The sequence below is a fragment of the Cervus canadensis genome, chromosome 6, assembly GCF_019320065.1.
Source record: "Cervus canadensis isolate Bull #8, Minnesota chromosome 6, ASM1932006v1, whole genome shotgun sequence".
In the NCBI taxonomy this organism is placed as follows: Eukaryota; Metazoa; Chordata; class Mammalia; order Artiodactyla; family Cervidae; genus Cervus; species Cervus canadensis.
In genome coordinates this window covers 18,587,369-18,608,313 of record NC_057391.1, presented here as the reverse complement: position 1 = coordinate 18,608,313, position 20,945 = coordinate 18,587,369, and the positions used below count along the sequence as shown (strand labels likewise).

The 20,945-nt window shown below is 36.5% G+C and overlaps 1 protein-coding gene across 4 annotated transcripts in view; it reads right to left on the bottom strand.

The window, feature by feature from the left end:
- NEO1 (neogenin 1) overlaps positions 1-20,945 on the bottom strand; it is a 218,571-nt gene that overhangs the window by 158,142 nt on the left and 39,484 nt on the right. The gene's annotated exons all lie outside the window — the stretch shown is intronic.

Here is a 20,945-nt window from a genome sequence, read left to right as displayed (position 1 = left end):
ACAGAGTTCATAAGTCTGTTCTGTATTTCTGTGTCTCTTTTTCTGTTTTGCATGTAGGGTTATCATTACCATCTTTCTAAATTCCATATATATGTGTTAGTATGCTGTAATGTTCTTTATCTTTCTGGCTTACTTCACTCTGTATAAGGGGCTCCAGTTTCATCCATCTCATTAGGACTGGTTCAAATGAATTCTTTTTAACAGCTGAGTAATATTCCATGGTGTATATGTACCACAGCTTCCTTATCCATTCATCTGCTGATGGGCATCTAGGTTGCTTCCATGTCCTGGCTATTATAAACAGTGCTGCGATGAACATTGGGGTGCACGTGTCTCTTTCAGATCTGGTTTCCTCAGTGTGTATGCCCAGAAGTGGGATTGCTGGGTCATATGGCAGTTCTATTTCCAGTTTTTTAAGAAATCTCCACACTGTTTTCCATAGCGGCTGTACTAGTTTGCATTCCCACCAACAGTGTAAGAGGGTTCCCTTTTCTCCACACCCTCTCCAGCATTTATTGCTTGTAGACTTTTGGATAGCAGCCATCCTGACTGGTGTGTAATGGTACCTCATTGTGGTTTTGATTTGCATTTCTCTAATAATGAGTGATGTTGAGCATCTTTTCATGTGTTTGTTAGCCATCTGTATGTCTTCCTTGGAGAAATGTCTGTTTAGTTCTTTGGCCCATTTTTTGATTGGGTCATTTATTTTTCTGGAATTGGGCTGCAGGAGTTGCTTGTATATTTTTGAGATTAATCCTTTGTCTGTTTCTTCATTTGCTATAATTTTCTCCCAATCTGAGGGCTGTCTTTTCACCTTACTTATAGTTTCCTTTGTAGTGCAAAAGCTTTTAAGTTTCATTAGGTCCCATTTGTTTAGTTTTGCTTTTATTTCCAATATTCTGGGAGGTATTCTGTGTTTTGTTTGTATCCCTTTCGGAACTCTACAGGTTTGATGGGTGGGTGGGCCAAGATGAAATTAAGTATTAGTGATCCTTAGTGACTCTGCATAACATCAGATTTCCACTGTTTAAGATCAGCCTCATTCTTGAAAATTTACATTCAGATGATTTCAAATCTGTCCTGTGTAAAATGTTTTATTATCACTTTTCAAAGTGTCATAAATAAAGAACATTAATACTTCATAACTTTCTATGTGATCAGCAAGAAGACTAGGTACAATCTGATAACCTGCAAACAATATCACCAATGCTTTGAACAATTACCTGAAAATCCTCTAATTCTTAGGAAAGGTACATTAATAACAGTTAACATGCCAACAATATTAGCAATACTTGTATTTCTGCTCAAAATTAAGGGAAAATCTGAATTTTTCATTCTGCTATATGAGAAAGATATAAAAATTTTTGCACTAATAGAACTTCTATTAACTATATAAATCTTCATGTTTATACAGTTATCTAAACATCTTATAAGCAACTTTTTGTTATTTGTGGCCAGAAGACTGTCCTAAGAGTAATATATCTCACCCAAAACTTGATGCAAGGTCTTCTGAATTTCTGAAACAAGAATTTTTAGTTCCATTTTTGTATATTACACAAGAAAATATAAGCTCAATGATATATAATATAATGCAAATATTAACATTGAGGTGTAACCCAAAGATCCGAATGGTGACACTGTTTTACCAATTCACTGTAATTCTATACTACTTTGTTAAATGTTTCACACTTTTCTAACATGACTAATATTTAAAAATTTACTAGTATTCTGACTGCAAAATGTTTTATCACAGTAAATTGTCAACATTTTTTAAAAAGGATTTGTCCTTTGGAAAATTTCATTAACTACTTCTCATGCAATCATCTATAGTTACTCTGACCTAATACAAAAGTGGATAGTAATCTAAAACACATTCTAAATAACTCTGACCTTGATACAACTATCATGAATATTCAAGATCACCTCTACTCCATATGTTAACATTTTATCTCGCTGCTACAACTACATAGGCTTTTGCAATAGAGAGGAATTTTTGGATTTTACAAAGAGAAATACATCAACCCAGTGTTACTACAGCTGTCAAACTCTTGTGGGTTTTTAAAAAATCATAACGATAAGTCTTTTATTAACTCATTGTGATTTGCAGAATTGGATTTCCCCACTCATTTCAATGAATTATAATAACTAGAGGAGTAAACACTTGAAAGCAAAAGTGTCCTGGAAAATCTAGTTCATCTTACTGAAGTCACCACACAGGAAGTAAAGGAGACTGAGGGCAACAAATAGCCTGATACAAAAGGAAGTCAAGGGATCCAAGATCTAGTCCTATTTCTAAAAAATACAACAATATATCTATGAAAAAATGGTAATTATGGGACCAAGTCTAAAGGTTACAATAATAATAGTTAACATTTACTGAATAGTTACTATGTACCACCCATTACTCTAGTGCTTTGTTTGTATTCTTTCAATTCTCCAAAACTAGTATTAGTAATTATTATTCTCATTTACAAAGAGAAAACTGAGCCACAAAGAGAATAAATAAAGTCCCAAGTCATGAAGCTACCTATTCTGTTAGTTAATTAGTTGCTCAGTTAAGTTCAACTCTTTTGCGATCCCATGGACTGCAGCCCATCAGGCTCCTCTGTCCATAAGGGTTTCTCAGGCAAGAATACTGGGGTGGGTTGCCATTTCCTTCTCCAGGGGATCTTCCCAACCCAGGGATTGAACCCATCTCCTGCACTGGCAAGCAGATTCTTTATCACTGAGCCACCCAGAAACAAGCGACTAACACTTTTAGAAGCTACCTATAGAGAAAGCAAAATTTGAATCGTTAGTCCTGCTTTTCTGTGACCAAGATCATAACCACTAAACCAATATCCAGTTGGATATTGGCACTGCCCAGTAGAGTAGTCACTTAGTGACATGCGGCTATTGGAAATGTGAAATGCGACATTCTAAATACACATAAAATACACAGCAAAATTAGAAGACTGTGTGTGCACACACACACAAAGAATGCAAAGTATCTCAATAACTTTGTACTGATTACATGTTTAAATATTTTGGATATATTTAAATAAAATAACTTAAAATTAATTTCACTTGTTTCTTTTTGGTTTTCTTATGTGGTATGGTACATGGAAATTGGCACATTAAAATTTTAATTATGTACGTGGCTTACACTGCATTTCTATTGGTCAGTACTGCAATGAACTACGCTACTCTTCACTAATATTCTCTCGAGCAAACAAGCAAGTTCTTTCTTAAAAAAAAGCTGCACTGTTTCTGCAAAGAGTAAAAGATTATGAATTGTGACAGCAGATGTGAGGAATCAAAGCAAAGCTCTTTCTGGCTGTCAAATACAAACAACCAGTCTATCATATCTAAATAGTAAAAATTATGGATTTAAACAACTATCAACATCTTCTCTTTAACATTTACTCAGAAACTCCTATTTAAAAACAAAACTTTTTAGAAACTCAATTTAAAATTGTAGTAATAATTAATTCATTATTGATTATTGCTCAAACTACTAGGTGAAGGTTTCTGGAAAAAAGGACAGTCACACAATTTCAGAGGGTCATCCACAAATTACTCATTAACTATAAAGAACGAAAAGTACTTTCATAACGAACATAATGATCACCACCTTAACTGAGGGATCAAATTCAGTATTAAGAGTGGTATGAAAAATGATTAAAGAAACAAAAATGCAATGAGTGAACTTTTATTGAGTCCTGGTTTACAAATAGCATATAGGGAATATTCAGGTGAATTAAAATTTTTAGTATATTAGATGATATTCATTTTAATTTTCTTAGATGTTGATTAATGGTACTGTTATATACAAAAATGTCCTTACAAAAAAAAAAAAATTCCTTACTCCTAGATGCTTTTGCAATGTTAAAACACTGAGAGCAAAGCACTCCACTGGACTGTTGACTGTCCAGGCAATTACAGTATATCAGAAACTGTGCAACATGCAACATATATATCCTTAGGCATAATGTCTCAAGAAAATTCAAACAGATAGAATTAATTATATAACCGAGTGATAATTTATAGAAAAATAACCTTTTTTATCTAAATGCTATAGTAGACACTTTGGTTCTTTAGCTTTTCCATTGATCCTTTAAGCTATCCAACATCATTCTAATAAACTTTCTGTTTTGCTGAAGTTAGTTAAAATCTGTAATGCTTGGAATAAAACACCTTAATTGATACTCTGGGTAGGAAAGACTTTAAAGTTATAGGAGTCATTGTTAATTGCTCATACAGTCTCTTAAGCATAAGGAGAGAACAACTGTTGATGGTGTGAGTAGGCTGGAGATGTGAAGAAGGCGTCTGCAGGTAGTGGTGAACACCTGAAGTAGCTTCAGTCAGGAAGAGAGCACAAAGAAAGGGAAAACTGGATTACTCAGCTGCACTGAGAGCCCAGGTAAGGTTGGTAACCGTATTTAAAGAGGTTCAAATAAAAGAACATGACTTTGTGGAGAATAAAGCAAAGAGAAAGTTTAGACATTTAAAACTGATTTTTTTCTAGGCACATGAGTAGAAAGTGACAACGAAATAGGAGAGTTGAAGGTATCAGCAACTGGTTGTCAATGGAATCTAAGAAAGATAGGAAAGGAAATAAACAGGAGTGAACTGATATGGGTAAAAATGGTGCCGGTTTAATGTGAGAAACCTGGAAAGACAGGAGACTATACTGAGACTGTTATATAATTTCAACATTTCAGCACTGCTGAGTGATGACAAGGGGTAGGATGCAGTTATGGAAGCTGATATTTGAAGTGGCCTAAAAGAGAAGTCACTGGAGATGAGGAAGTTAAAATATTGAAAGTACTGAAGATGGTATTAAAAAGATAATAAGCAAAGCAGACACACAAATTATCCAGAACTTGGAATGGAGAGGAAGATGGTGAAACAAGACCTAAAGTTCTCAATGAACCAAAGAGAATAGTAAGTACACAAGTGGTAGTGAACAAACGAAAACAGATAAAATCCAGTGGCCCACATCTTTAAAGAGCAGAAATTTCTCTGACATTTAATTATTTCACATTTTTTAAAGTTTTTTTCTATTATTCTTCAGTAATCAGCTATGTTCTGGAGAGCTGATGTTGCTCTAAGGATCACTAATAGATTACTTTTTTCATGCTGAAAACAAGCATTACACAATGTATTCAAGTGTACTGTTCACCATATGTCTACAAATTGTTATCAAGTTCAGCTAAAAAAAAATCCTGCATATAGATGCATTAATTCTTGAACACAGAAAACAAACAGCATATGAATAATTTATTGAAAGCTTTTGCTGTCAGCAGCTTTACTAACAAAAGCAGTATTTATGAAATCCCACAGGACAATCTAACAACTTAAATAAATACAAAAGAGACTTCCCGACCCAAGGATAGAATCCGGGTCTCCTGCATTGTAGGCAGACGCTTTACCATCTGAGCCACCAGGGAAGCCTAAAGAGAATAACAAACAGATCACCAGCTCAGGTGGGATGCATGAGACAAGTGCTCGGGCCTGGTGCACTGGGAAGACCCAGAGGAACTGGGTGGAGAGGGAGGTGGGAGGGGGGATCGGGATGGGGAATACGTGTAACTCTATGGCTGATTCACATCAATGTATGACAAAACCCACTGAAATGTTGTGAACTAATTAGCCTCCAACTAATAATAATAAAAAAAAAAAGACTACAAATCCTTAATAATGAGTCTTACAGTATCAAAACTATTTTCTGCAAAGAACTTCATGCATGTAAATCTCTTGTTGCAAAATAAGCAGATGTTTCAGAAAACTCATGTGATTGTCTTACAAGGTCTATAGACCAGGTTCCAGAATTCTTCTGTTCAACTGTATTATTTACTGATGAAATTAAACTGAATTTAGACTTGTTGACTCAAGCCTGCATTAGTAAGCTGTAATGCTGTCACAGACAAATTCATATTTCATTCACTGATCTATTAATCTCTTGGTAACATACTTATGATTGAAATAATTGAGGGGAGGAAAAAGAGACTTCTAAAATCTAAGAGAGATGCCAACAGTATCAGAAAGATAAGAATGAGCCCCAAAATACACACAGTGAAGCCACATATTTGCATGTATATTATAACCAAGTGGTTGTAAATACATTTGTAGAAGTAAAATATGACTTTCTATACTACTATAATTACATGCCATTTTCACACAGATGTAGAACTAGACTAAAATGGTCCTTTTATCATTTTAAAAGATGCTTAATTAACCTCATTCGTAATAAGAGGGATGTAAATTGAAACTACACTGAGATACAACTTCTCACCTATCATAATGTCAAAAACCCGAATGTTTTCAACATAGTCTACAGGCAATGAAACAGGCTGATGGGAATGCAAAATGGCATGCCCACTAGGAAAGGGAGTGCAACATCTAGCACCCTTTGATTTAGCAAGCCCCTGTCTCTGAATCTACTCCTTCCACAGACTGGCCAAAATATGCAAACAGGTACAAGCAAGACTCATCACTGCAGCACTACTTGCAGTAACAGCATGGAAAAAATCCTGATACCAACAATGGACACATTGAACAAACCATGGTACACTGACACAATGAGGTACTATGCAGTGGTAAATAGGTAAAATGACAGAATAACTTTATATTCTACCATGGAGTGATCTCTAGAATAAATTAAGTGAAAAAGCAAGGTTGAAGAAAGTGGGTATATTTATCTAAGAAAGGTCAGATACTAAAACATATCCACATAGTTTTTAATGCAGCTAAGAAAGAAAAAATATGATTACAGGAGACTGTAATTGAAGTTGGATGTCTCTGAATAGATCTTGTTCATAGATTTGACATTAGGAGCATGTAAATATTTTACACAGTTAAAAAAAAATAACATTTCAAAGCCTCTAAAAATTAAAATCAGAAATCAAACAAACCTAAATCTCCAGTTATCCTTTTAACCACACAAAAAGAAACTAGTCAAGAATTTAGGACACAATTTAAACTGTTTTAATAACCATTTTATTGCAGTTGTTATTGATACTGAGACTGGTAACGGACGGTGCGGGGAGGGGGGTGTTTTGGAATAAAGCAAATGAGTAAATTCACTGAGTTACAAAAAACAAGATTCTCAGTTGTGGAAGCAATACAGTAAAACCAGTAAGATTAAGTAAAAGCCATGTATTCCTCTGTTTTAATTGTGTGAAACACGAATTTGTATTTTATTTATTTTAAAATATGTTATTTCCTAGTAACACTTCACTGAAAAGGACTGGTGACAATGCTCAGCTCAGTAGCAATAAATACTTTCCACACCCAGATGTGGCCTCTAAATTCCATTTTTTTCCACACAAAACAATGTTCAAAAAAGCTAGTTAATTCCTGGTTTGCAGCTGGAATATGAGATGAATCTGCAACATTTCGTCACACCAGAAAACACAAAGCTATTGATAATTACTAAGGTCATCCCCAAAGACTCAAGACTGGCCAAACATGGGACACTTAAGCATCAGTAACTATAATTACATAAAAAGTTGAAACACTCAGATATGCTGGGTACCAATGGTTCAGATGGTAAAGAATCTTCCTACAACCCAGGAGATCTGGGTTCAATCCCTGGGTTGGGAAGATCCCTTGGAGAAGGAAATGGATACCCACTCCAGTATTCTTGCCTGGAGAATCCCAAGGACTGAGAAGCCTGGTGGGGAACAGTCCATGGGGTCACAAAGAGTTGGACATGACTGAATGACTAAGCATATTACTTTATAATGACCAACAAACAAAAACACTAATTGGTCAACTTTGGAGAACATTACAGAATCAAATCATTATTTTAAACAGTGGCATGTAATTTAGTGTTTTTTCTAATCAAATTGGTCCTGATGGCAATAAAATTGATCAAATAAGTTTCTGTTTATGGAAGCAGTCCATCTAATAATTAAAGAATGACATGATATCACAACTTTGCAAACCCTAATAAATTAACCACTCTGGGAAATAAACATCATTGACCCGGGAGTCAGCAAACTTTTTTCTGAAAAGGGCGAGACAGTATGTTAGGATTTGCAGGCTACATACAGTTTCGGTCACATATTCTTTCTTTGTTTTTCATTTTTTTAACAACGCTTTCAAAATCTAACTTTAAAGTCAACTTTAGCTTATACTATGTACAAAAACAGGCCACAAACCAGATGTGACCCATGGCTACAGTATGCTGAACTCTGATGGCTAATAGCAACAGGGAAACGTATACATGATATGCCGCCTGATGAAAGCATACACCACCACAACCACCTATGTGGTAGTCTCAGCAAAACAAAAGCAAAACCCTGAATCAAGCTCTAGATCCAATGACAAATTAAGAAAAAATAAATAAAAAGGACAGAGTAATGTGGTAACAGACCCCATGGGGTTGCAATCAACATCATCCCCATTGAGAGAAAATTCTTGGTGACAAATGACCCAGTTACTTCAAGAAATAAATTACAAGGAATAAAGGGAGGTATAGGGGGATAATTTTAGCTTAAAAGAAACTTAAAATGCATACATACGAACCAATTGTGTAGATCTAGGTTCAGATTCAAACAAAAAAATTTTGAAAAATTTTTGTACACAAATGTACAAAGCATTATTCATAACAGCCAAAAAGTAGAAACATGAAGAAGAATCAGCCAAAAGAAGAAACATGAAAACAATCCAATATCCATCAAACAATGAATGGATAAGTACAATGTGATATATCAGTATAACTGATTATCATACAGTGATAAAAGTAAATGAAGTAGTGATAGAAGCTACAACATGGATAAACCTTGAAAACATTATGCTAAGTAAAAGTAATGTGCAAAATGCTACATACTGTATGATGTCATTTATATGAAATGTCCACAACAGATAAATCCAGAAACAGAGTGTTATCTTGGTGGGGAGTTGGGGGAAAAACAGGAAATGCAAACCGAGGGTACAGGGTTTCTGTTTGTGGGGATGCCTGTGCGTGTGTGTGCTCAGTTGTGTCCGACTCTTTTGTAGTCTGCCAGGCTCCTCTATCCATGGAATTTTTGAGGCAAGAATACTGGAGTGGGTTGCCATTTCCTACTTCATTTTGCAGGGATAAAATGCTCTAAAATTGACTTATAACTACACATTTCTGTGAATATCTGAAAAAGTCACTGAACTTTACATTTTAAACAGGTGAATGATATGCAAATTATATCTCAATAAAACTGTTATTAAAAAATAGGCATTATGAAAGCAACCAGGGCTCAGTGGAGAAATGGCTAATTCTAGGAACAAAGCAGAAAAGTCTGGAACATCTTGTAGTGATGGAAAGTACAAAAGCAAAAACAAAAAAAGCAAAACAAAATACAAAAGCAAAACAAAGTCAAGAAGGTGCTGCATCAAAGGGACAAATGAACAAATGAAAGGTCTTCCAAAGCTGGAACACAAAATGAAGTGGTATTATTTGTCGTTGTTCAGTTGCTCAGTCGTGTCCGACTCTTTGCAACCCCATGGACTGCAGCACGCCAGGCTTCCCTGTCCTTCATCATCTCCTGGAGTTTGCTCAAACTCATGTCCATTGAGTCGGTGAAGCCATCCAACCATCTTGCCCTCTGCCGTCCCCTTCTCCTCCTGCCTTCAATCTTTCCCAGCATCGGGGTCTTTTCCAATGAGCTGGCTCTTCGCATCAACTGTCCAAAGTATTGGAGGTTCATCTTCAGCATCAGTCCTTCCAAGGAATATTCAAGACTGAATTCCTTTAGGATTGACTTGTTTGATCTCCTTGCAGTCCAAGGGACTCTCAAGAGTCTTCTTCAACACCATAATTCAAAAGCATCAATTCTTCAATGCTAAGCCTTCTTTATGGTCCAACTCTCACATTCATACATAATCACTAGAAGACCTTTGCTGGCAAAGTGATGTCTCTGCTTTTTAATACGGAGTCTAGGTTGGTCACAGCTTTTCTTCCAAGGAGCAAACTTCTTTTAATTTCATGGCTACAGTCACCATCTACAGTGATTTTGGAGCCCAAGAAAATAAAGTCTGTCACTGTTTCCACTGTTTCCCCATCTATTTGCCATGAAGTGATGAGACCGGATGCCATGATCTTCATTTTTTGAATGTTGAGTTTTAAGCCAGCTTTTTCACTCTCCTCTTTCACCTTCATCAAGAAGCTCTCGAGTTCCTCTTAACTTTCTGCTGTAAGGGTGGTATCATCTGCGTATCTGAGGTTACTGATATCTCTCCCGGCAATCTTGATTCCAGCTTGGGCTTCATCCAGTCTGGCATTTCGCATGAGTACTCTGCATATAAGTTAAATAAGCAGGGTGACAATATACAGCCTTGACGTACTCCTTTCCTAATTTGGAACCAGTTCATTGTTCCATGACTAACTGTTGCTTCTTGACCTGCATTCAGGTTCCTCAGGAGGCAGGTGAGGTGGTCTGGTAGTCCCATCTTTTTAAAGACTTTTCTACAGTTTGTTGTGATCCATACAGTCAAAGGCTTTAACATAGTCAATGAAGCAGAAGTACATGTTTTTCTGGAATTTTCTAGCTTTCTCTATGATCCAACAGGTGTTGGCAATTTGATCTCTAGTTCCTCTGCCTTTTCTAAATCCAGCTTAAACATCTGGAAGTTCTCAATTCATGTACTGATGAAGCCTAGCTTGGAGAACTTTGAACATTACTTTGCTAGCATGTGAGATGAGTGCAATTGTGCATTCTTTGGCATTGTGCTTCTTTGGGATTGGAAAGAAAACTGACTTTTTCCAGTCCTTTGGCCACTTTCGAGTTTTCCAAATTTGCTGGCATATTGAGTGCAGCACTTTCACAGCATGATCTTTTAGGATTTGAAATAGCTCAGCTGGAATTCTATCCCCTCTACTACCTTTGTTCGTAGGGATGCTTCCTATGGCCCACTTGACTTTGCACTCCAAGATGTCTTGCTCTAGGTGAGTGATCACACCATCATGGTTATCCATGTCATTAAAATCTTTTTTGTATAGCTCTTCTGTGTATTCTTGCCATCTCTTCTTAATATCTTCTGCTTGCATTAGGTTCACACTGTTTCTGTCCTTTATTGTGCCCATCTTTGCATGATATGTTCCCTTGGTATCTGTAATTTTCTTGACGAGATCTCTAGTCTTTCCCATTCTGTTGTTTTCCTCTATTTCTTTGCATAGTTCACTTAGGAAGGCTTTCTTATTTCTCCTTGCTATTCTTTAGAACTCTGCATTCAGATGGGTATATTCTTCCTTTTCTCCTTTGCCTTTCACTTCTCTTCTTTTCTCAGCTATTTGTAAGGCCTCCCCAGACAACCATTTTGCCTTGTTGCATTTCTTTTTCTGTGGAATGATTTTGATCACCACCTCCTTTTCAATGTTACGAACCTCTGTCCATAGTTCTTCAGGCACTCTATCAGATCCAATTCCTTGAATCTATTTGTTACTTCCACTGTATAATCATAAAGGATTTGTTTTAGGTCATACCTGAATGGCCTACTGGTTTTCCCTACTTTCTTCAATCGATGTCTGAATTTTGCAATAAGGAGGTTCACGATCTGAGCCACAGTCAACTCCCAGTTTTGTTTTTGCTGACTGTATAGAGCTTCTCCATCGTCAGCTGCAAAGAATATAATCAATCTGATTTTGGTATTGACCATCTGGTGATGTCCACGTGTAGAGTCATCTCTCATGTTGTTGGAAAAGGATGTTTGCTATGACCAGTGTGTTCTCTTGCCAAAACTCTGTTAGCCTTTGCTCTGCTTCATTTTTTACTCCAAGGCCAACCCAAAGTATAAAACAAATATCCATGAATCATACTGATGTAAATAATGGCTGAATACATATAACGGGAGAGAAGAAAAATCTCCCATGTACAAGAATTTCAAATAATTTAAACAGATACTCTGCCCTGAAGGAGCAGAGTATCTTTAAGAATAGGCTGTGCACAGACCTCCTTCCCAGAAGAGTATGGTATTGCAGCAGGAAGCAGAGGATGAGGAGATGGTGCTAACTTTACAGTGGAGAAATTTTACATTGACTATCTTAGGCAGGTGATCAAGGTAGACATCAATAGTGATAAGCTATATTATGAAAAGTGAAAGTGAAAGTCACTCAGTTGTGTCCAATTCTTTGGCACCCCATGGACTGTAGCCTGCCAGGCTCCTCAGTCCATAGAATTCTCCAGGCAAGAATACTGGAATGGGTAGCCATTTTCTTCTCCAGGGGATCTTCCCAACCCAGGAATGGAACCAAGGTCTCCTGCATTGCAGGCAGATTCTTTACTGTCTGAGGCACCAGGGAAGCCCAAGTCATATTATATACCCTGGAAATGACATGATGACAACAGTTAGCAGTTTACCTCTAAGGTCTTCCTATTAAAAACCATAAACCCATTCAACTCATGAGAAAAACACCAGAAAAATCCTAACATGAACACTATAAAATACCTGATCAGTACATCTCAAAAGTGCCAATGTCATAAAAAAAAAAAGTCTGAGAAATCCTCACAGTCAAGAGGGACTAAGGAAACCATGCTAACTAAATGTAGTATAGTATGCTTGCTAAGATTCTGGAACAGAAAAAAAATACATTAGATAAAAACTAAAGAAATCTGAATAAAGTACGGACTTTAACAATAATGTATCAATATAGGCTCACTAATTATAATAAATGTATCATTCTAATACGCTGCTGCTGCTGCTGCTAGGTTGTTTCAGTCGTGTCGGACTCTGTGCGACCCCATAGACGGCAGCCCACCAGGCTCCCCTGTCCCTGGGATCCTCCAGGCAAGAACACTGGAGTGGGTCGCCATCTCCTTCTCCAGTGCATGAAAGTGAAAAGTGAAAGTGAAGTCGCTCAGTCGTATCAGACTCTTCGAGACCCCATGGACTGCAGCCTACCAGGCTCCTCCATCCATGGGATTTTACAGGCAAGAGTACTGGAGTGGGTTGCCATTGCCTTCTCCATCATTCCAATATAAGATGTTCATAATCGGGGAAACTGTGTGGAGTATGACAACTCTGTACTATCTCTGCAATAATCCTGTAAATCTAAAACTAATTTTAAAAAGAAAGTTTATTAAAAAGTAATAATTATGACACATAAAACAACTGGAAATATAATTAAGTGGGTATTATATAACATAGCTATTATTTTCACCTTTTTTGTTTCATGTGTGAAAATCTTTAGGACTAACATAAAATATAAACACAAGATAACTGAAAAAGAACAGGTACACAAGCTACATAATGTAACCATTCAAGATCAAGGGGCTAATGAACATTTCCAATGAAACTGTCATCAACTAAATGCTATATTAAATGCAAAATTTTGTAGAAAGATTAGCATAAGTGCCATCAAAAATACTGACAAATGACATAATTCAGCAAAGAGGATTCTAAATTACTTGTTAGATAAAATAAGAACAAAACGTATTGTTAACAAGTATCTAGAACTCCAACAGGTAAGCTTTAGAATAAAGCTCTTAATTATCTCCCTCAGACCAAAGACAGAAGCTGACACTTATCTAGCTAGCACTTAAGAGTTCTCTACTAAATTGATGCTCTATTATCACCCAAAGATAAAAGAGCAGTAACTAACCTAGATCCAGGGAACAGAAGTCAGAAAGCTATATAACCCCTCCTACATTATAAATGTAACTTCTCTATAGGAATCCTGTAATTTTACCCTATTTCAACACAGGCATAAATGCATATTCTAAAGGCAAACAAAAGATTTGGGAATTAACCATATAATCTCTCCATGGGAACAGACAGTTCAGCTTTACACACTATTATTGAGCAACCACAAATCATTTTAAGTGTTTACTTAATAACTTTTCTTACAGGTGTCATGTGAAAGAATATAATAAAACACAAAAAAGTAGAATCTGTGAAGGCACCAAACACAGTGCTGAGTTCACTGATGATTTTTATTAAATACTTTTATTATTTGAGAGAAAAAATACTGTTTTCCAGAGACCTAATTCTTTAGAATAGTGAAACTAATAAAAAAAAAAGTGGTTATATAAACAAATTTTCACCTCGTATCTTTTCAGGAATGTAATGAATAAGGAAAGGTCAAATAATACTAAACCATAACTGCATATATATATATACCAGTACCCATAAAGGCTCCTGAAGAGGAAGCACCAGATTGTTTAAAACTTCTGAGGATCAAATTTTAAAGCCTATAAACCAGCTATATAACTAGAATGGCTAAATAAATTATTAGCATATTGATATTATAAAGTCACTAAAAAAAATTTATGAAAGGAGGGAACAAGAGTAGTGGGTAACAGTATGTGTTCAAGAGTCAAGCTATATGAATTCAGATCCCACTTCTATCATTTGCTAATTATGTTACCTTAGGCAAATTATCTAGTCTCTGTTTACTCGTCTGTAAAACGGAAATAAAGGGGTCACTGCCTCATAACGCAGTTGAGAGGGTTAAATCATATAATACATGGAGAACAGTTAGCACAGTATGTAGCTAAGCATTCACAAATGCCAAGTACTAGACTGTAGCAAAAAACATACTATAGAGTGTGACTTTAAAAAATATGAAATTAACTCTGAACTCTGATAACAACTATCTAAAACTATGTATATACAGAGACAAGGAATAGGAAAGAAGTAATGTGAAAATGTTATTTATTTGTAAATGTGGAATTATAGTGATAAATTTATGATTTCCATCAGTACATTTTTAAAATATAAGACAGTATAATAGTTATAATTTTTTATGTTAATAGTTACTTTCTTAATGATTTCTAGTTAAAAATTACAGAATTTGCTGGCAATCAACAGTTCCATTTTGTTGCCTTTATTTAAAAAAAAAATCAATCAACATACGCCCATTCATGGGGTCACCATCTCTCTCTAGAGGTTACCTTTTTAACAAATTAGTGTGAATCCTTCCACATCTTTTTAACAATCCTCTCAGTCTCTTTCATTCACACACACACACACACACACACACACACACACAGAGTTTAGGGATTTTACTTTAAAAGATCAAAGGGACAGTACATATTATTTTGCAACTCACTTAACAATTGATCTTGAATATAGCTCCATGTCAATGCATATAGTTCATTCCTGAACAGAGGCATAGTAATCCATGCTACTAGTGTGCATATGTAACATCTAAATTACCCTCCAAATTAGGACACCACCGAGAGGGAAAGAGAGCACTCTTAAAATTATGCTGGTAGTGTAGGTATAAATAAGGCTCATCCCAGGCTCACTGGGAAATAGGGCCACCTTACACAGCAGAGTTATATCTACTGGTTAGTATTCAAGCCATCTCCAATTTTTTGCTAGTAGCAACAGTAGCACAGGAGCAATTTTTTGCTACTATGAACAATGCCTTGATGAGCATCCTTGTACCTACAACTCTTTGCACATGTAAGAGATATCTGTAGAAGAGATTTCTAGAAGCAGAATTACTGAGTCAAAAATATCTATCTTAAATTTTGATAAATATCACCCACAAAACGGATGTATCAGTTTATAATTAACATCTACAGTATATAAGATCTCATTCCTTGTATGGTGACATAGGTGTCTAAAAAGTCAAGTGACCAGTTCATTAGTTGATACTATACAATATTTTGATGGAAGTGAAAGAGGAGAGCCAAAAAGTTGGCTTAAAACTCAACATTCAGAAAACAAAGATCATGGCATCCGGTCCCATCACTTCATGGCAAATAGATGGGGAAACATTGGCTGACTTTATTTTGAGGGGCTCCAAAATCACTGCAGATGGTGACTGCAGCCATGAAATTAAAAGACACTTCCTCCTTGGAAGGAAAGTTATGACCAACCTAGACAGCATATTAAAAAGCAGAACTTTGCCAACAAAGGTCTGTCTAGTCAAGGCTATGGTTTTTCCAGTAGTCATGTATGAATGTGAGAGCTGGACTATAAAGAAAGCTGAGTGCCAAGAATTGATGCTTTTGAACTGTGGTGTTGGAGAAGACTCTTGAGAGTCCCTTGGACTGCAAGGAGATCCAAACAGTCCATCCTAAAGGAGATCAGTCCTGGGTATTGATTGGAAGAACTGATGTTGAAGCTAAAACTCCAATACTTTGGCCACCTGATGCAAAGAGCTGACTCACTGGAAAAGACCTTGATGCTGGGAAAGATTGAAAGCGGAAGGAGAAGGGGACGACAGAGGATGAGATGGTTGGATGGCATCACCGACTCAATGGACACGAGTTTGGGTAAAACCCGGAGTTGGTGATGGACAGGGAGGCCTGGTGTGCTGCAGTCCATGGGGTCGCAAAGAGTCAGACACGACTGAGCAGCTGAACTGAACTGAGCAAATTAATTCTAATCTTTTTTTTTTTTCATTTATTTTTATTAGTTGGAGGCTAATTACTTTACAATATTGTAGTGGGTTTTGTCATACACTGACATGAATCAGCCATGGTTTTACATGTATTCCCCATCCCGATCCCCCCTCCCCACTTCCCTCTCTACCCGCTCCTTCTGGGTCTTCCCAGTACACCAGGCCTGAGCACTTGTCTCATGCATCCAACCTGGGCTGGTGATCTGTACTCCCAATTCTTTTACTTCACATAAATATGCCCAGTTTTAAAAAGGCAAAATTTCCTACTTAACAGGGTAGGAGGGGACAAAAGAAATTTGCTTGTAATTAAACAAAATTTAGTTTCATAACTATAATCAAGAAACAATGACATGGATGGACAAGAACATGGATGGACCTGGAGGGTATTATACTCAGTAAAGTTAAGTCAGAGAGAGAAAAACAAATATTGTTAGAATTTTACGTGGACTATAAAAAAAATAAAAGAAAGTATAACAAAACAGAAATAGATTCACAGATAAAAGAACTAGTTGTGACCAATGAGGAGAGGGAAGAGAGAAGGAGCAAGATAGGGGTAGGGGATTAAGAAGTACAAACTACTATGTATAAAATAAGCTATGAGGATATATAGTATAGTACAGGGAACATAAACATTTTATATTAATTTTAAATGGAGTATAATTTATAAAACTTTTGAATCACTGCTATATACATGGAACTAATATAACATTGTAAATCAACTATACCTTGAACAAAAAATATTTTAATACATATGAAGAAAATGAAATAATGACACCAAAAGCGAAGGCAAAAATAAGGAAGTGGGACTACATTAAACTAAAAAGCTTCTGTACAATAGAATGAAAGGGCAACGCATGGAATAGGAGAAAATATTTGCAAATCATATGTCTGGTAAGGGATTAATACATAAAACATACAAATTAACTCCTACAATTCAACAGCAAACAAACAACAAAAACAAAACAAATCCAGTTTAAAAAATGGGCAGAATAGACAGTTTTCCAAAAAAGACATACAGATAACCAACAGGTACATGAAAAGGTGCTCAACATCACTAATCAACAGGGAAAAGCAAATCAAAACCACCATGAGATCAGCTCACACTTGTTACAATGGTGATTATCAAAAAGACAAACAAGCGTTGGAGAGAGGTTGTGGAAAAAAAACCTTTTGTGCACAGCTAGTGGAAATGTAAATTGGTACAACGAACTATGGGAAATAGTACAAAGTTTCCTCAAATAATTAAAAATAGAACTACCATATGCCCCAGTAATTCTCCTTCTGGATGGAAATGAAGGAAATGAAAGCACTATCTCAAAAAGATATCTGTACCCCCATTTTCACTTCAGCATTGTTTACAAAGGCCAAGTCACAGAAACAATCCAAGTGTTCAATGATGGATAAATGGATAAAGAAAATGTGGGATATACAAACAGTGTAAGAGTATTTGGTCATAAAAAAGAAGGAAATCCTGCCACTTGCAAGGATGGACCTGAGGGCATTATGCTAAGTGAAATTAGTCAGACAGAGAAAATTAAATACTGTAGGATTTCACCTATACGTGGAATTTAAAAAACAAACAAACAAACAAACTGAACTCATAGATACAGAGCACAGGCTGCTGGTTAACAGAAACAAGGGTGGAGAGTAGGCAAAATGGATGAGGGTGGTCAAGAGGTACAAACTTCCAGTTATTAGATAAACAGGTCATGGGTGACGAACAGCATAATGACTGTAAATGCTGCTGCGGCTGTTCAGTTGCTAACACGTGTCTCACTCTTTGCCATGCCAAGGACTGTGCAGCCCGCCAGGCTCCTCTGTCCACGGGATTTCCCAGGCAAGGATACTGGAGGGAGTAGCCATTTCCTTCCGCAGGGGATCTTCCTCACCCAAGGATCTCCTGTACTGGCAGGCAGATTCTGTACCACTGAGCCACCAGTGAAGCCCAATGACTACAGTTATCAATATAGTGTTGTATATTTGAAAGCTGCGAAGACAGCAAAGCTTAAAAATTCTCCTTCAATGAAAATAAATGTTAAGTATGTATACATTAAGTAAACTTATCCTGGTAATCCTTTTATAACACAAACATATATCAAATATGTTGTACTCCTAAAACTAATACAAAGATATATCAATTATATCTCAAAAAAAGAAACATGTAGCAAGATAAGTGGTTTGAAAATTTAGGACACTGTTATTAACCAAAAAAAAAAAATAAATAAATAAAAAGACCTTTTCTCTGTATTTATTTTCTCATTTTATTCATTTTCCAAATTTCAACCTTCAGCTGAAACAACAGTACACAAATTTGAATTTCTTCATGTTAACTCAAGCCCAACAAGGTAAAACCTAACACTTCTCCCTCCTTTCCAAATCTTGGAAAGCAACATTTTTTTACTCCTGTAGTATCAAAACTTCATTATCTTCTATCTCACCCAATTCCATCCCAGATTAACTGGGAATGATCTCTTTCCAGTGTGCCCATCCTCTCCATTCCTAGTGCCTCTCTTTTTTGTTAAGACCATGTCTCTTGATTTATCGATGTCTTGGACTCCCCAGCCTAACATTCCACACAGTATATATCCCAACCCTTTTCCCTGTTTCATGTACTGAGACCATTATATTAAGTGACTCTGCCTCCTATTTGACTGAGAAAATGCAATTCCTTTTATATAAATTGGACTTATCTTTGTACTTCAAATTTCTTTATTCCCATCTTTTACATTCTGTCACTAACATCAAGTTAAACCATTCCAAATTACAAAATTTTTAGGTAAAAACTGGTCAAATATCAGCAATCTCATATGGTTTAACTAACATGAAAGTGAAGTCACTCAGTCGTGTCCAACTCTTCGAGACCCCATAGACTATAGCCTGCCAGACTCCTCCATCCACAGGATTTTCCAGGCAAGAATACTGGAGTGGGTTGCCATTTCCTTCTCCGGGGGATCTTTCCAACCCAGGGATCGAACCCAGGTCTCCGGCACTGCAGATGGCATTTACCATCTGAGCCACGAGGGAATCCCAGTTTAACCCTAGAAGAGGCATAATTCCTTTATCCCCATTCTTCCCCTTGTATCATTTTTTTCCCCTCACATTTTCATCTATATCTTATTTCATCATTTGGAACAACGCTCTTGCTCCCTTGTTCCTGTTCAATCTCCTTCTACAAGATCTTTGCCTTGATCCAAAAAAATGCCCCGTTTGTCAAATTAAAAAAAAAAAAGTCTTCTTTAGCTTTCTCTTATGCTTGCAAAGGCCCCGAGAGACTTTCTCTCTTTCCCTTCCACTGTCAAACTTCATGAAATAGCAGTCTGTACTCCTGCCTTCATCGTCCTCACTTTTCATTCCTTAACATTTTATAACCGGGCTTATGCACTCATTGGCTGTACTGAAATTTTTTTCCAGGACTACCAACAATCTCTATTTTGTCAAAAGTCAAGCCCTTTAACTTCTAAAGCTTTCAGGTGTTTCATGTTGACCACCCCCACCCCCTCATCCTTCAGGGTCTCTCCTGTCACAGTGCACTTTCAAAATTCTTTCTTTTATCTCTACTTCCCTGCCACCTTCTATGATTCTCTAAAAGAAAGTATTTCACAAAGATCAGTCCTCTTTTCTTTTTCTATATTCTTGTCCTTTGGTAACTTCATGCAAATTTTCTGTCTTCGTGACAGCTGAAATCTGGATTAATGCTTTGGAAATATCAGTAGAAGGATATTAGGACAGTGCTGAAGTCACTCGCTATTCTTTGGTCATCGGGATATAGAGAAATGACCAGGATTGTTCATGGGAAGTCAGGTTTCAGTTAGGACAGGAGAACTACAAAAATTTCAGATTGGATTGAAGAGATGTTTACAATAAGATGAATCTGATAGAATACTATAGCATCCTCTCAGAAATGATAATAATGAGAGGTTTTGTGTAAAACCCCTTCTCCTCTGATGCTTGAGCCAGTTATTAATTTATTGCCTCTCAGCTTTAAATCCACCTTCATTGCCCTACTTTTACCTATTGGAACTGGATTCTTCAGATAACATGCTTCCTCTGTCAATGACCCAATACCAGGATCAGCCAAGACAAGGGTGCTAAAGGGATGTACCTACCTCTGTACATCTTAAAAGAGTTCTCTTTTACTCCTGTTAGTAGTAAAGGAGTTACTACTACAAAGGCAGTTGCTCCTAAATAACAATTATTTTTATTAACATTTCCTTGCTGAAATTACTGGCATGGTTGCTATCTCCTCATTGGATTTTGACTGATCCGGGCTTATGCCCATTGGCTATAACATTCTTACTATCCTCTTACTGCTTGTCCCTCCTTCCCCCTTCTCCTATTTTCTTTAACGTCATAATTCAAGCTTTTAAATGATATTGAGACAACTTTGACCTCACATAAATCTAAATTGGATGCTTTATGCATCCATATTAACTCACTTTCGTGCAGACCCAGAATAAAGTGTATATATAACTAGACTTAGAACTGAACATTTTCTAAATTTGTCATTGATAAGAAAAGTTCTTACTATATTGTTGTCCTTATTTTATCCCATGGACAGAGGAGCCTGGTGGGCTACAGTCCACGGGGTCGCAAAGAGCTGGACACGACTGAGCGACTTCACTTAACTTCA